This window comes from Triticum urartu, chromosome 4 (genome assembly GCF_003073215.2).
Source record: "Triticum urartu cultivar G1812 chromosome 4, Tu2.1, whole genome shotgun sequence".
NCBI classification, from domain to species: Eukaryota; Viridiplantae; Streptophyta; class Magnoliopsida; order Poales; family Poaceae; genus Triticum; species Triticum urartu.
In genome coordinates this window covers 236,388,874-236,406,141 of record NC_053025.1, presented here as the reverse complement: position 1 = coordinate 236,406,141, position 17,268 = coordinate 236,388,874, and positions in this window count along the sequence as shown.

Sequence of the window (17,268 nt, the reverse complement as noted above, 5' to 3'; positions counted from 1 at the left end):
ATGCAAACAAGGTACTCTCGATATGTGAGGTTATCTTGGAGATCAAGCGTTTCGTGGTCCACTCCGCGGATGGGACCGTGGAAGACATCATGTACTCGGGAAAGATGTGGGGGTAGTTCCAACTGGTAGGCAACCTCTCCTCGTTTAGCGAGAATGCGAAAAGGACCAATGTAACGAGGAGCCAACTTGCCCTTGATACCGAAAGGATGGGTACCCTTCAAAGGGGTAACCCGAAGGTAAGCCTTGTCGCCAACTTCATAAGCCACTTCCTTATGACGACGGTGTTACTGGCTCTTTTGACAAGATTGGGCTGTTTTCAAATTCTCACGAATGATGCAAACTTGCTCTTCTGCCTCCTGAATCATGTCCGATCCAAAGAATTGTCTTTCACCGGTTCCTGACCAGTTCAGAGGTGTTCGACATCTTCGTCCATAGAGAACCTCAAAAGGAGCTTCCTTGAGGCTGGATTGGTAGCTATTGTTATAACCAAACTCAGCAAAGGGAAGACACTTATCCCAATCCATACCGAATGAGATAACACAAGCTCTAAGCATGTCTTCGAGAATTTGGTTGACCCTTTCCACCTAACCACTTGACTGAGGGTGGAAAGCGGTACTGAAACAAAGGTGGGTGCCCATGGCAGTTTGGAAACTCTCCCAGAAATGAGACCATGGTCTGAATTGATCTCTAGTGGGACACAATGAAGTGAAACTATTCGATAAATATATAAGTCAGCGAGTTGACTAGAGGTGATACTCTCTCGAACAGGTAGGAAGTGAGCCACTTTGGAAATACGATCAATGACTATGAAGATAGCATTATTCCCTCTCTTGGTCCTGGGAAAGCCGGTGATGAAGTCCATACCAACTTTATCCCATTTCCACTCAGGATTAGCTAAAGGCTGAAGGGTGCCAGCAGGCCTTTGATGCTCTGCCTTAACGCGACGACAAACGTCGCAGTTAGCAATAAACTGAGCAATTTCTCTCTTCATCCTAGTCCACCAAAACCTCTGGCGTAGGTCCTGATAAATCTTAGTACTACTAGGATGAATCGTGAGAGGAGATTCATGTGCCTCCTTAAGAATCAGTTGTCGCAGATGTTGATTCTTGGGAACCACCAAGCGATTCTCAAAGAAAACAAGACCTCGATCATCCATAGATAAACATCCACCAACTCCCTTCTTAATGTTTCTCTTGATGCGGATAACACCCCTATCAAACTTCTGATCAGTAATGATCTGATCCTCAAGGGTAGGTTTTGCCACCAAGGTAGAAAGGAATCCATGAGGAGCAATGTGAAGGTTAAGCTTACATAATTCCTCATGGAGAAGTGGTTGGCCCTGCTGCAACATGAGATTCTACAATAGGACTTACGACTTAGCGCATCAGCCATGACATTCCCATTGCCTGGGGTGTAGGTAATTCCTAAATCGTAATCTGAGATCAACTCCAACCAACGTCTTTGCCTAAGGTTCAAATCTGGTTGGGTGAAGATATACTTGAGACTCTGGTGATCGGTGTAAATCTCGCAACGCTTACCAAGAAGGTAATGTCGCCAGGTCTTAAGTGCATCGACTACGGTTGCAGGCTCTAGATCATGTGTAGGATAATTCCCCTCATGTGGATGCAACTGTCGAGATGCATAGGCAATCACATGACGATCCTGCATAAGAATGCAACCTAGTCCCTGTCGTGAGGCGTCGCAGTAGATAACAAAGTCCTTAGTGAAATCCGGTGGCACAAGTATGGGAGCAGAAGTCAGGCGTCTTTTCAGTTCCTGAGAACTGTGCTCACACTATGGGGACCTGTAACGCCCTGAGACCGATGTGCCAGGTGTCCTCCAGTTATTCTCTGTTGTTGCCTTGTCATTTGCTTGCGTGTCATGCATTGCATATCATGTCATCATGTGCATTTCATTTGCATACACGTTTGTCTCATGCATCCGAGCATTTTCCCCGTTGTCCGTTTTGTAATCCGGCGCTCCTATGTCACCCGGTGTCCCTTTGTACCTCTTTTTGTGTGCGGGTGTTAAACGTTCTCGGATTGGACCAAGACTTGTCATGCGGCCTTGGATTACTATCGGTAGACCGCCTGTCAAGTTTCGTGCCATTTGGACTTCGTTTGATATTCCAACGGTTACCCGAGGGACCGAAAAGGCCTCGTGAGTGTTGCAGCCCAACAGCCTTCCAAAGTGTCCCAAAACCGACCTAAACCTCTTCCATCATCTCGGTCGTTCGACCACGATCGCGTGGCCTAAAACCGCACCTCATTTGGAGCCTCCTAGCGCCTCTACCTATAAATATGTGTGCATCCCCGCATTTTTCGCGCAGTCCAAACCCTAGCAAACTCCTCCCCGCGTCGCCGGACACTTCCTCCCGCGTCGGCCGGACATGTCCACCCCGCTGCCACCTCACTCCGGCCATCCAGAGGCCGCCACGTCACCCCGCCGCCGCCGCTAGCCTACCAGCGCGCGCCACCTGTCCGCCCCATACCCCACTTCACCGCGCCGCCGCCCGGGCCCAGATCCAGCCCGTCCTAGGCCGAACCGGGCCGTACCCGAGCTGTCGTCCTCCCTCGAGCCCCCGAGACGATCCCCGCTTTGGATCGAGGGGAGGAGCCCTCGTCCCCGAGCTCGTCGCTCCTCCCGAGCCACCACCGCGCATGCCTCCCGCGCTGGAGCGTCGCCGCTGCCGTCGGACTCTAGCAGCAGGCCAGCCCCGTCCCTCACCAGCTCCCTTCACCTTCTCTAGTGCTTTCCCTCTCTGCTAAACGCTGCGCCGCCGCCATTTTCCTTGCAGGAGCCGCCGCCGAGTACATCGACGGCCTTCGCGCCCTCGTCCGCGGCCGGATCCGGGGTCCCATGCCCGGATCTGCCCGTTTTCGACCCATGACCTCGTCCCCGCCTCCGGTGGCCGCCCCGGCGACCGCCGCCGCCATGTCCCTGCTCCGGGACGAGCAGAGGAGCTGTTCGTCCCGCTTGCACCACCATGTGGGCCTCGCCACCGGCAGTCGGCCCCGTCCGGCCCAGCCACCCGAGGCCAACCGCTGGGCTGCCTCCTCTCTGCAACCTGGGATTGGCCCATGGTGAGGACCCGCCAAACCTCGCACATTGCACTGTGTATAATACGACACTCACTGTGTGTTTTTTTCATATCCCTGAATTTGACTAAGTCCCCAGATCTGCTACTTTTTTAGACATATTCATCGCATCATAACTTCGCACCCGTTGCTTCGATTCATGCGTGTAGCATATCAAAATGTTCGCCTCGACGAGTACATCATTTCATCTTATTGCATCATTTGCATTTGAGCTCATCTTGATGCCCGAAATTTCGTTGGAAGAGGGCTATGTGATGAATTTGTCAGATCTGATTCATCAAATGGCATTTTGTCATTTTTGCCATGATTAATGTGTGCATGCTATGATCGTGAGCTCTACATGTGTTTTGTAGAATGCCATGCCATCTTTACAGGGGTGTATGCCATGTATTTTTGTGATCTTTGTGGTGACTAGTAAAATCTTGCAAAGTAGCGCAATCAGTAATGCTGATTTCAGGGACTTAGAATTTCACTAAGTCCATGTCCTGATTTTGTTGTTATGCCATATGTTCATGTTGTTTCCTAGTGATCCGTGCCTCTTTTGAGGATGATAAGTAAGGATGTTTTGTTAACATTGTGGTTCTATATCCATCCATGTCTTTGTTTGCAATTATGGAGCACCCTAGCTTGAGTCAATCGAGCTCTACTTTTGCTATAAAGTGAATCCTGGCAGATTGTTGACATGTTTAGCGATTTTGCCGAGGATGTTGCTATCTATCCGTGCATGCTATGTTGTTGTTCTTGCCATTTCTAGCTTCTATGCCATGTATTCTTGATGGGTGTATGCTTAGTTTGTCATGCCATGCTCTGTAGTGAGTGCATAGAGCTCGTAAACATGCCTACTCGTTACCTGATTTGCATGCTCCAGTTTTTCACCAAGTCTGAGATCTGTTTATGTTTTTGCCATGTTCACATGCTTGCAATTGTATTTTCTGATCCCTTTTGGCTCAAGGTCCCTAAGGGAATTTTGTTAAGTGCTTTGAGTACCTTCATTCCATGCCTTTCTTTGCCATGTTAAGTTACAGTAGCATGTAGTTTTCACGCTCTAAAGTGTGCTTCCTGATGATAAATTCCAGACTTGTGTTAATTTCACTAAGTCTGAAACCTGTTATCATTTGCACTTTTGCCATGCTAGTTTGAACCTGTTAATGAGTGAATTAGTCATAGCTCAGTGTTCATCTTTTGTCAAGCATCTTGAGTGGATTCCTTCCATTTATTTTGTTGCCATGTTGGAGTGCTGTAGCTTATTTATCTTGATGCATTAAAAGGCTACTTGCTGATTATCGCAGACCAATGCCATATTTGTTTTGCTTGCCATTTCCAAACCGTGCATCTGATTCCGGTGATCTTTATATTGATTTCAACCGAAATCACCTCACCTTTCCAGTGGAACTATTAGATTTAAAAATTAAGGCTAGGTTCAATCATTCCTTTGCAAATCATGCATATGCATCACATACGGCATCCTGCATATCATATCATGTTCATGTGTTGGTCGTTTACTATGTTGTGTGCTTCTTTCCGGTGTTGCTTACTTCGGGTTGGTTCCCATAACGTCGCCTTTGTGAGGACCCGTTCGACGACGTCCGTTCGTCTTCTTCATGGACTCGTTCTTCTTCCTTGCGGGATTTCAGGCAAGATGACCCTACCCTTGAAATCACTTCTATCTTTGCTTGCTAGTTGTTCGCTCTTTTTCTGTGCCTATGATGCGATACCTACCACTTGCTTATCATGCCTCATATATTGTTAAACCAAGCCTCTAACCCACCTTATCCTAGCAAACCGTTGTTTGGCTATGTTACCGCTTTGCTCATCCCCTCTTACAACGTTGTTAGTTGCAGGTGAAGATTGAAGTTTGTTCCTTGTTGGAACATGTTTACTTGTTGGGATATCAAAATATCTCTTATCTAACTAATGCATCTATATACTTGGTCAAGGGTGGAAGGCTCGGCCTTATGCCTGGTGTTTTGTTCCACTCTTGCCGCCCTAGTTACCGTCATATCGGTGTTATGTTCCCGGATTTTGCGTTCCTTACGCCGTTGGGTTATAATGGGAACCCCTTGACAGTTTGCTTTGAATAAAACTCCTCCAGCAAGGCCCAACCTTGGTTTTACCATTCGCCACCTAGCCTTTTTCCCTTGGGTTAGGCCAGCCCAAGGGTCATCTTTATTTTAACCCCCCCGGGCCAGTGCTTGTCTAAGTGCTGGTCCAAAACAGAGCCACTTGCGGCGCCACCTCGGGGAAACTTGAGGGCTGGTTTTAGCTGTACGTAGGGTTAATCTGGTGTTGCCCTGAGAACGAGTACGTGCAGCTCCCATAAGGATGTCGGCGCATCGGGCGGTCTTTCTGGACTTGTTTTACCATTGTCGAGGCTGTCTTGTAACCGGAATTCCGAGTCTGATCAGGTCTTCCCGCTAGAAGGAATATCCTTCGTTGACCGTGAGAGCTTGTGATGGGCTAAGTTGGGACTCCCCTGCAGGGATTTGAACTTTCGAAAGCCGTGCCCGCGGCTGTAGACGGGAATTTGTTAATGTCCGGTTGTAGAAAACCTGAAGTTGACCTTAATTAAAACACATCAAACGCGGGTGTAACCGTGATGGTCTCTTCTCGGCGGAGTCCGGGAAGCGAACACGGTGTTGGAGTTATGCTGGACGTAGGTTGTTCTAGGATCACTTCTTGATCATATATTTCTCGAATGTGCTTTGCCTTCTCTTCTTGCTGTCATTTGCGTATGTTTAGCCACCATATAAGCTAGTCGCTTGCTGCAGCTCCACCTCATACCTTTTACCCTTTCCTATAAGCTTAAATAGTCTTGATCGCGAGGGTGTGAGATTGTTGAGTCCCCGTGACTCACAGATTACTTCCAAAACCAGATGCAGGGACCGATGATACCGCTCCAGATGATGCGCTTGAGCTCAAGTGGGAGTTCGATGAAGACTCTCGTCGTTACTCTGTGTCTTTCCCAGATGATCAGTAGTGGTGCCCAGTTGGGGCGATCGGGGACTTTGTCGCATGTGGGGGTTGATCTTTATTTTGGTACCGTAGTCGGACCATGAGTGTATTGGATGGTTGTAATGTTATTCATGCATTTGTGTGACGTGGTGAGTGTAAGCGAACTATGTACTTTTTCCCCTTTTATCTGCTACTTTTTCAGACATATTCATCGCATCGTAACTTTGCACCCGTTTCTCCGATTCGTGCGTGTAGCATATCAAAATGTTCGACACGGCGAGTACATCATTTGCATTTGAGCTCATATTGATGCCCGAAATGTCGTTGGAAGAGGGCTATGTGATGAATTTGTCAGATCTATTTCAGCAAATGGCATTTTGTCATTTTTGCCATGATTAATGTGTGCATGCTATGATCCTGAGCTCTACATGTGTTTTGTAGAATGACATGCCATCTTTACAGGGGTGTATGCCATGTATTTTTGTGATCTTTGTGGTGACTAGTACAAGCTTGCAAAGTAGCGCAATCGGTAATCCTGATTTCAGAGACTTAGAATTTCACTGATTCCATGTCCTGATTTTGTTGTTATGCCATATGTTCATGTTGTTTCCTAGTGATCCGTGCCTCTTTTGAGGATGATCAGTAAGGATGTTTTGTTAACATTGTGGTTCTCTATCCATCAATGTCTTTGTTTGCAATTATGGAGCACCCTATCTTGAGTCGATCGAGCTCTACTTTTGCTATAAAGTGAATCCTGGCAGATTGTTGACATGTTTATCTATTTTGCCGAGGATGTTGCTATCGATCCGTGCATGCTATGTTGTTGTTCTTGCCATGTCTAGTTTCTATGCCATGTATTATTAATGGGTGTATGCTTAGTTTGTCATGCCATGCTCTATAGTGAGTGCATCGAGCTCGTAAACATGCCTACTCGTTAACTGATTTGCATGCTCCAGTTTTTCACTAAGTCTGAGATCTGTTTATGTTTTTGCCATGTTCACATGCTTGCAATTGTATTTTATGATCCCTTTTGGCTCAAGGTCACTAAGGGACTTTTGTTAAGTGCTTTGAGTAGATTCTTGCCATGCCTTTCTTTGCCATGTTAAGATCCTGTAGCATGTAGTTTTCATGCTCTAAAGTGTGCTTCCTGATGATAAATTCCAGACTTGTGTTAATTTCACTAAGTCTGAAACCTGTTATCATTTGCACTTTTGCCATGCTTGTTTGAACCTGTTAATGAGTGAATTAGCCATAGATTGGTGTTCATCTTTTGTCAAGCATCTTGAGTGTATTCCTTCCATGTATTTTGTTGCCATGTTTGAGTGCTGTAGCATTTTTATCTTGATGCAGTTAGAAGGCTACTTGCTGATTATCGCAGACCGGTGCCATATTTGTTTTGCTTGCCATTTCCAAACCGTGCATCCGATTCCGGTGATCTTTATATCGATTTCAACCGAAATCACCTCACCTTTCCAATGGCACTCTTGGATTTCCAAGTTGAGGCCAGGTTCAATCATTCCTTTGCAAATCATGCATATGCATCACATACCGCATCCCACATATCATATAATGTTCATGTGTTGGTCGTTTACTATGTTGTGTACTTCTTTCCGGTGTTGCTTTCTTCGGGTTGGTTCCGATAACATCGTGTTTGTGAGGACCCGTTCCACTACGTCCATTTGTCTTCTTCATTGACTCGTTCTTCCTTGCCGTATTTAAGGCAAGATGACCATACCCTCGAAATCACTTCTATCTTTGCTTGCTAGTTGCTCGCTCTATTGCTATGCCTATGCTGCGATACCTACCACTTGCTTATCATGCCTTTCATATTGTTAAACCAAGCCTCTAACCCACCTTATCCTAGCAAACCGTTGTTTGGCTATGTTACCGCTTTGCTCAGCCCCTCTTATAGCGTTGTTAGTTGCAGGTGAAGATTGAAGTTTGTTCCTTGTTGGAACATGTTTACTTGTTCGGATATCACAATATATCTTATCTAATTAATGCATCTATATACTTGGTAAAGGATGGAAGGCTCGGCCTTATGCCTGGGGTTTTGTTCCACTCTTGCCGCCCTAGTTTTCGTCATATCGGTGTTATGTTCCCGGATTTTGCGTTCCTTACGCGGTTGGGTTATAATGGGAACCCCTTGAAAGTTAACTTTGAATAAAACTCCTCCAGCAAGGCCCAACCTTGGTTTTACCATTCGCCACCTAGCCTTTTTCCCTTGGGTTAGGCCAGCCCAAGGGTCATCTATATTTTAAACCCCCCGGGCCAGTGCTTGTCTAAGTGTTGGTCCGAAACAGAGCCACTTGCGCTGCCACCTCGGGGAAACTTGAGGGCTGGTTTTAGCTGTACGTAGTGTTCATCCAGTGTTGCCCTGAGAACGAGATATGTGCAGTTCCCATCAGGATGTCGGCGCATCGGGCGGTCTTGCTGGACTTGTTTTACCATTGTCGAGGATGTCTTGTAACCGAGATTCCGAGTCTGATCGGGTCTTCTCGCTAGAAGGAATATCCTTCGTTGACCGTGAGAGCTTGTGATGGGCTAAGTTGGGACTCCCCTACAGGGATTTGAACTTTCGAAAGCCGTGCCCATGGTTATGGGCAGATGGGAATTTGTTAATGTCCGGTTGTAGAAAACCTGAAGTTGACCTTAATTAAAATACATCAACCGCGTGTGTAACCGTGATGGTCTCTTGTCGTCGGAGTCCGGGAAGTGAACACGGTGTTGGAGGTATGCTTGACGTAGGTTGTTCTAGGATCACTTCTTGATCATACATTTCTTGAACGTGCTTTGCCTTCTCTTCTCGCTCTCATTTGCGTATGTTTAGCCACCATATAGGCTAGTCGCTTGCTGGAACTCCACCTCATACCTTTTACCCTTCCTCTAAGCTTAAATATTCTTGATCACGAGGGTGTGAGATTGCGGAGTCCCAGTGACTCACAGATTACTTCCAAAACCAGATGCAGGGACCGATGATACCGCTCCAGACGATGCGCTTGAGCTCAAGTGGGAGTTTGATGAAGAATCTCGTCGTTACTATGTGTCTTTCCCAGATGATCAGTAGTGGTGCCCAGTTGTGGCGATCGGGGACTTTGTCGCATGTGGGGGTTGATCTTTATTTTGGTACCGTAGTCGGACCATGAGTGTATTGGATGATTGTAATGTTATTCATGTATTTGTGTTACGTGGCGAGTGTAAGCCAACTATGTACTTTTTCCCCTTATATCTATTTACATGGGTTGTTGTGAAGATTACCTAACTTGCGACATTGCGTTCAATGCGGTTATGCCTCTAAGTCCTGCTTCGACACGTAGGAGATATAGCCGCATCGAGGGCGTTACAACACTCAAACTTTTTATCTTTCTTGAGAAGTTCCGTGAGAGGTTTGGCCACTTTGCGGAAGTTCACAACAAAGCGGCGACAATAACTGGCTAGACCAAGGAAACTCCTAACTTGTTTAACTGTTTCAGGTGGAGTCCAATCAAGAACAGCTTGAACTCTCTCGGGATTGATAGCAATGCCCTTACCAGATATCACGTGGCCCAGGTAGGTCACCTCTGGCAACCAAAATTCGCACTTGGAGAACTTGCCATAAAGGCGGTGATCTCTAAGTTTTTCTAACACAAGTCTAAGATGTTCGGCATGCTCTTCCTCGTTCTTCGAGTAAATAAGAATATCATCGAGGTAAACCACGATGAACTTATCTAAGTACTCCATGAAGATCGAGTTCATCAAGCGGGAGAATGTAGCTAGAGCATTGGTTAGACCAAATGACATGACGGTGTACTCGTACTGGCCATAACGAGTGACAAAAGCCGTCTTAGGAATGTCACCATTTCTGATCTTGATTTGGTGGTAGCCTAACCTCAAATCCATCTTGGAAAAGACTGAGGATCTAGCGAGCTGATCATATGGATCTTTGATCGTGGGGAGCGGATACTTGTTATTTATCGTGACCAAATTAACGGGACGATAATCTACAACCATCCAGTCCGTACCATCATTCTCCTTGACGAAGAGAACGGGGCAAGCCCAAGGGGAAGAACTAGGAAGGATGAAACCCTTTTGCAAGGACTCATCAAGTTGTTTCTTTAGCTCGGCTAGCTCTAACGGTGCCATCTTGTGAGGTCTCCTAGAAATTGGGGCGGTTCCGGGGATAAGATCTATGACAAACTCTACATCTCTGTCAGGTGAAATACCTGGCAGTTCCTTTGGAAAGACATCGGGAAAGTCACGGACTACCAGGATATGTTCAAGGTGAGGAAGAGGGCTGGCATTAAGAGACTAGAGTTGACACTTTGCAATTTTGGTGGAGACAATGACTATCTTGCCAGAGGGGTGTGTGAGCTGAACAGACCTGGTGTAACAGTCAATCTTGGCATAATGAGCTTTCATCCAGTCCATACCCAAGATGATGTTAATATATGAAGACTTAAGGGATATCAAGGAAGCTAGGAATACAAGTCTGTCAACATGTATTTCATTGCCATAACTTATCCTAGAAGTTTGCCACTTGGATCCAGGAGTTTGAATGAGTAGTGGGGAGGGCATATCACAAAATGACATGTCGTGCAAGTGGGCATAACTTTCGGAAATGAAGGAGTGAGATGCTCCAGTATCGAATAGAACCGAAGCTGGATGACAGTTGACAAGGAGTGTACCAAGAACGACATCTGGATCATCATGAGCGTCTTTAGCTGAGACGTGATGCACGCGTCCAAGTTTAGTGGGAGCTGACTTGGTACTGATCATCTGGTGTGATGGCTTACTACCACGGCCAACAGACTTCTCGGGTTGGGGTGGAGCAACACGGGTCTGAGTGCAAATATGGGCAATGTGGCCTGGCTCTCTGCACTTGTAACAAATCTTGGAGGTAGGACATGGACCCGCATTGACAAGTGGTCTACAAATAGGCATGGGTGTAGTATACGGTTGAACTGGGTGAGGTGCCACACAAGAAGGCCTCGGTGTATAACTGGGAGGAAGAGAGGAGTTCGGAACCCAAATCCGGCGCTTCTGAGAACTAGAACCGGAGGAAGACCCCAAATCATGGGTGTGCTTACGAGACTCCTCGTAAGTGAGTTGAGCTGTCTTTGCATTAATGGCCTTGTTCACAAGAGCCTGGAATGTATTGCAATGATGCAAGTGGAGATCACGACGCAACTTGGGGTTGAGACCCTTCCGGAACCTAGCCTGCTTCTTCGCGTCCGTGGACACCTCTTCTATAGCATAGCGGGCATTGTTCTCAAACTCTCTACTATAAGCATCAACGCCCATCTTATCCTGGGTGAAACTACATAACTCTTCTATCTTGGGATCAATGAGAGCCTGAGGAATGTGATGCTCGCGAAAAGCCTCAGTGAAATCTCTCCAGGTAGGAATCTGTCCAGCTGGAAGCATAGCCTCATAGTTTTGCCACCAAAGACTAGCAGGACCTTCCAGGTGATATGTAGCATAGGTGACCTTGTGATCTTCAGCTACGCTCGCGGAACGCAGCTTGTGTGTGATACTACGGAGCCAGTCATCTGCATCGAGTTGTTCAATGGAATGATGGAAGGTAGGTGGTTTCAAACCAATGAAATCACAGATGGCCGCTGACTCTTTGCACTGGGGTGCGGTGTTCTCCTCGATACGTGCTAACAAGCGGTTAGACTCTCGCTTGTTCTTTTCCATCTCTAACATGAACTCTGCCAACGAAGGCTAGTCGGGAGGATCCTCATCCCTACCATCTCCGTGGTTCCGACTACAAGCAACAGAACTTCGGTTAACCAGCAACATCCTGAAGAATGAAACCAAGGAAAACAAGGATGGATTCAGCACCAACTATAGGATGCAGAAGGTAGCACAAGAAATTAGTATCTCTCGAACCCCGGGGACAATTCCCGGCAGCAAAACGGCAGTAAAATGCTCAAAATGAGACATTCTGCAAAAAAACGGGGTAGCACCATACTCAACATCATCACTCAAGGTTCTGAAATAGTACTAATCAACTACACCGGAAGTACTCGAACTGGAATATGACTTTGATCAACCAATCCTAAGAGACTACGGAGTAATAACACGTGATCCTGATAGACAGAAGAGGAAGCCTACTTCCTTAATCCCGTAGGAAAGATAGGATGACTCAGATAAGAAGGCATGAGGTATAAGGAGTAAAAAGAGCCTTACGTTCCCTTCCACAATCAATTCCCCTACATAACTAAAGAATTTCTAGACTCAACTTCGACCAGGTTGGCTTGGAAATCCTACAGGCAGTCTGGCTCTGATACCAAAGCTGTCGGGACCCCTATTCTAAGTCACAACGATCTAGCATGTAACACCTCATATCACTTCGCGGCCTGACGCACGGTATTCCCACGGGTGTCGCCTTACCATGGACCGGGACCGTTTGTGCCTTTTGGCTCACGTATATGATAGTATCGCTAGCATCCATATGATAGAGAACCTGGGCCGACATGACTAGTCGTGAACCCAAAGTGGCACTGACTTACAGGGACAGGCATACATGAAACAACATCGAGCATGTCGGTCATCAGCGTGTGAATCCGGGCTGTAGCAACTGGGCTAACAGGACTCCGGGAACCCGGGCTGTAGCAAGCTAGACAGGACTCCGGATGTCACCTCGTGACATTTCCCTGAAGGGACAGACACATGAACGAAGTGAATCACATGCCGGCCAGTCTAAGTGTTCCGGAGAAGTAGTGCTGGGCTAGCAGGACTCTGGGTAAACCGGGCTGTAGCGGACTACCATGGCTCGGTGGAAGCACTAGACTACATTTCCCCATAAGAGAGGCTACCAAGGATAGACAACTAGGTTGTCGGATCCCACACATAGCAATACACATTACACGTACGCATAACATGCAAGTATGTGCTGTACCACATGGCATCACAACATAACGCAAACTCATATAGATAAAGGCCCAGAAGATCCACATAGCATTAAATACAAACAGGGGTCACATGACCCATCATTCAGAGCATACAAGCAACGGAAGCATTACATGTCTGAGTACAGACAACTACAAAAGGAAAAGGTTGAGAAGCCAGACTATCTACAAGTCCCTCCCAAGGGTACAAGATCGTAGCTGAGGTAACAAGCTACTCGTCGAAGTCCAAGCGGTACTACTAGTGAGAGAGATGTCTCACCTGCAAAACATAAATAAAGCAAACGTGAGTACAAAGGTACTCAGCAAGACTTACATTAGATCCTATCATACATGCATTTGTATCAGGAAGGTAATGTGGGGTTTAGTTGCAGCAAGCCAGCTTTGACTCAGTGGCTATCCTATTTTACGACAACGAGAAACTTCTTTGAGGTGAGGCAGCGCACACGAGTCCACTAACGACCACATCAATACACTACTATGGATTCATCCCCGTCTCTCTACGAGAAGGCCATCCATAGCACTCACACTTGTGTTGTGCATTTTAGAGTATCCACTTTAAGTTGTCTATGTACCACATAAGCATCCAAGAAGTCCATAACCGCGGACCCGGCTATTCGAATAGATCATGATAACCCTGCAGGGGTGCACTTCTTCACACACGTGGGGTGGCCGGAGACGATTGCCACGGCAACCATGGCGGTGGCCGGAGCTACGGGAACGGTGGGTTCGGTGCTATGGAGCTCGGGAGGGGAAGCCGTCGGTGGCTACGGGCTCATGGAGGGACGCTGAGCACGTTGATGTGCTCGCCGCGGGCTACAGCGTCTGAAACGACGGCGGCGACATGGCTGTGCGGCGGTGAGCTTCGTTCACGGCGGCGCTAGCGCTTAGAGGCCACACGGGGCAACGGGGTTTGGGGCGAAACGAAGAGGGTCTCACTCCGCGTCATTTGGAGGGGTCAGCGAGCTCGGGGGAGGGCGGACGAAGATGTGGCGTTGCAGGCGATCTCGGGCGCTGGAGGTTGAAGACGACGACAGTGGCGACGCTCCAGGGCTTCCTGTGTCGCGTGGCTCGACGGAGAAGTAGCAGATGGTGGCGCAGAGCTTGCAGACACGGAGAGAGGGCGAGGGGGAGGTGGTGGCTACGGCAACGGCGAGCAGCGGCGACGGTAGCCCTCGGGCGGGTGAGAGAGAGAGAGCGGCAGAGGAGGGGATGCCATGGGAGATAGTGAGAGAGGTGCGGGGCGGCGCGTGGTGTCGTCCAGGGCGACGGGGGAGTGAGGCAGGCAGGCAGGAGGTGGCCGGGCGCGTGCGTGCATGCCGCGGGCACACGCCCCTGTCCTCCTAGCGGGAGGTGGAGGACAACTGGCACTGGCCAGTCGGCTGGGCCGGCCTGTTGGGCCACTGGGCTGCCGGGCTACATAGGGAGGTAAGTGCAGGTAAGGTTTTTCCATTTCTGTTTTCTTTTCTATTTTCTGGCATTTGTTTCTGATTTAGTAAAATACTAAACAAATTTATTTCCTTATGCCAATTTTTGTAGGAGCTAATGGTATTATTCCAGAGCTCCTCCATAACTAGCATATTTTTGGACATATGTTATATATATAACATATATATATCCAATGCAAATAATTATTGCATTAATTCCAAATGGCCAAAATAAATACTTATGATCTCCTGAAAATGTTGGTTTGATTTTTATCTCTATCCAATATTTTCAGAGAGCAACATGAGCATTTTCTTGGACCTTTTTGAGGCAATTTTTTTATTTGGTCATTTCTAGAATGATTCTGAGGGTTTCACAAATCCCCATTTCAAATTTAAATGGAATTTAAACATGATGCAAACATGAAGGCTAGCCTAGGTCATACCAGAACTAGGGATGTGACAATGCGCAAGTTTTATTCTTAGAAAGTCATGTATGGATAAAAAGAAAACTTATATGTTTGGCTTGTCGAGGGTCGACACGTGCGCTTGTTTTACATTTCTTCTTCCCAGGATCAGGCACATGACAAGAACCCTACAGTTTGTGCAGAGGAAAATATAGCAGCATATGACCTCTTCTACATGATCATGGCATGTTCATGCTAAGCTAATCATGCATGCATGTTGTTTCTAGGGCACCAACACTTCGTTTATTTATCTGTTGCTCAGGGTCTACACCTGGCTTTGTACAAAGGGTTACATGCAACATCGTCAAGGCTTGTACAAAAGGGTGACTGCCGGGGCAGGGCTTGACAGATGTACCTTACAGGTAGAACTTTCGTCGATGCTCAATATTCCATGAGTTTTGCATTTGAATGCCATCTTCGGTCTCCATACAGACTGTGTCAGGTCTGGTGACCCGTACTACCCGGTAAGGGCCTTTCCTCTTTGGAGTCAACTTGTTGGTACCCTTGGCGGACCGAACACTCCTAAGGCCAAGGTCGTCTTACTCAAGGCTCTGGGCATGGACCCTGCGGCTGTGATAGCGGCGCAGGGCTTGCTGGTAGCGTGCTACATGTACATCAGCCCGGAGACGGTTTTCCTCAAGGAGCACGGCGCCGTCACACTGGTGCTACTCTTGCTCTAATTCATCGTAGGCAAATACTCGAGGTGACCCGTATATGAGCTCCATGGGGGGGACTGCTTCTGCCCCACAGACTAGGGAGAAGGGAGTGTGGCCGGTAGCTCGATTTGGTGTCGTACGGAGGGACTAAAGAACCACGAGCGGCTAGTCGATCTAGCGTCTGCCACACTTTTGTAGCTTATCAAATGTTCTTGTCTTGAGTCCTCGCAGCACTTCAGTGTTCGCCCTCTTAGCTTGTCCTTTGCTTTTGGGATGGGCAACGGAGGCAAATGAAACCTTGCTTCTAAGGGTTTCAACATATTGCATGAAGGCTCGGCTTGTGAATTGGGTGTCGTTGGCAATGATGACTCGGGAGGGTACTCTGAAATGGCACACCAGTCCTTTCAAGAACTTGGTAGCTGATGGTGCGGTCAACTTCCTCATAGGCTCCACTTCGGCCACTTTGTAAACTTGTCGATCGCGACGTACATGAATTCAAAGCCCCCAGTAGCACAGGGGAAGCGGCCCAAGATGTCGAGCCCCCGGATCGAAAATGGCCATGATAAAGGGATCATCTGGAGAGCTTGAGCAGGTTGGTGGATGTTCTTGGAGTGTTACTGGCAGGCTTCACATCTGGCGACTAGCTCAGGTGCATCTTGGAGAGCCGTGGGCCAGTAGAAACCTTGCCATAAAGCTTTTCCAACCAAGGCCTTTGATCCAATACGAGAGCCGCACATGCCTTTGTGTATCTCTGTCAATAGTTCCTTCCCCTTCCCGGCAAATGCACTTCAATTTCACACCGTTGGGCCTCCTTATGTATAGCGTGTCATTGACAAACTGATACATACTGGCCCTCCGGGCTACTCTTTCGGCTTCTTCTTGCTCTTCGGGAAGTTCTCCAGTTTGTAGGTCGCGGACCATGTGTTGTGCCCAAGTTGGAGCTTGTGGCTCGACAACCAGGATCAATGGCACCTCCTCACTCATGGGAGCGCCTACCTCAACCACAAGGACTCGTGATCCTATAGAAGAGTGCGGCTCGACAAGCAAAGTGGGGTTGTTCTCGGGAGCTCCTCTACCGGGGTCCTCTAAAGGTTCTACCGTTAAGGGCTTGCCGGAGTCCAGCTTCCTCCTTCTCCTAGTCATCGCCAACAAAGAGACTGACGGTTGAGTCAGATGAAGTATAAAGGTCCCTGGTTCCACATGGAGCTTTTGTGCAGGAGACTTTGATAGACAATCAGCAGTGTTGTTTTCCGTTTGCAATCCGTCAAAGTGTTCCTCCAAATTTCTCACTTCTTCAACGTATGCCTCCATTAACGGGCTGTGGTAATCCTTGTTGACTTTCCATATCAAAAGCTGTGAATCTCCATGGATGATCAGCTTCTTATTTCCTAACTCTATCACAACCCTAAGCTCGGCAAGGAGCCCTTCGTACTCAGCAGTGTTGTTGGTAGCCTTCTCTCGGGGAAAGTGCATCTAGACCACATACTTGAGGTGCTCTACAGTGGGTGCAACGAAGAGCACGCCGGCTCCCGCACCTTGCAACGAGAAGGCAGAATCAAAGTACATGATCCACTCTTGGGGCGCTTCTTTGCCGAGGATAACTATTTTTGGTGTCTCTTCGTCTAGAGTAGGTGTCCATTCTGCGATGAACTCCGCCAGTGCTTGTCGGTGCAACAAACCCTCGGTCCACTGCCCATACTGTGCACAGGCATGACAACGAGATTGAGGCAACAGCTTAAGTCAGAGATTGAAGGACCAAGAGATTTGAAGAACCAACATAC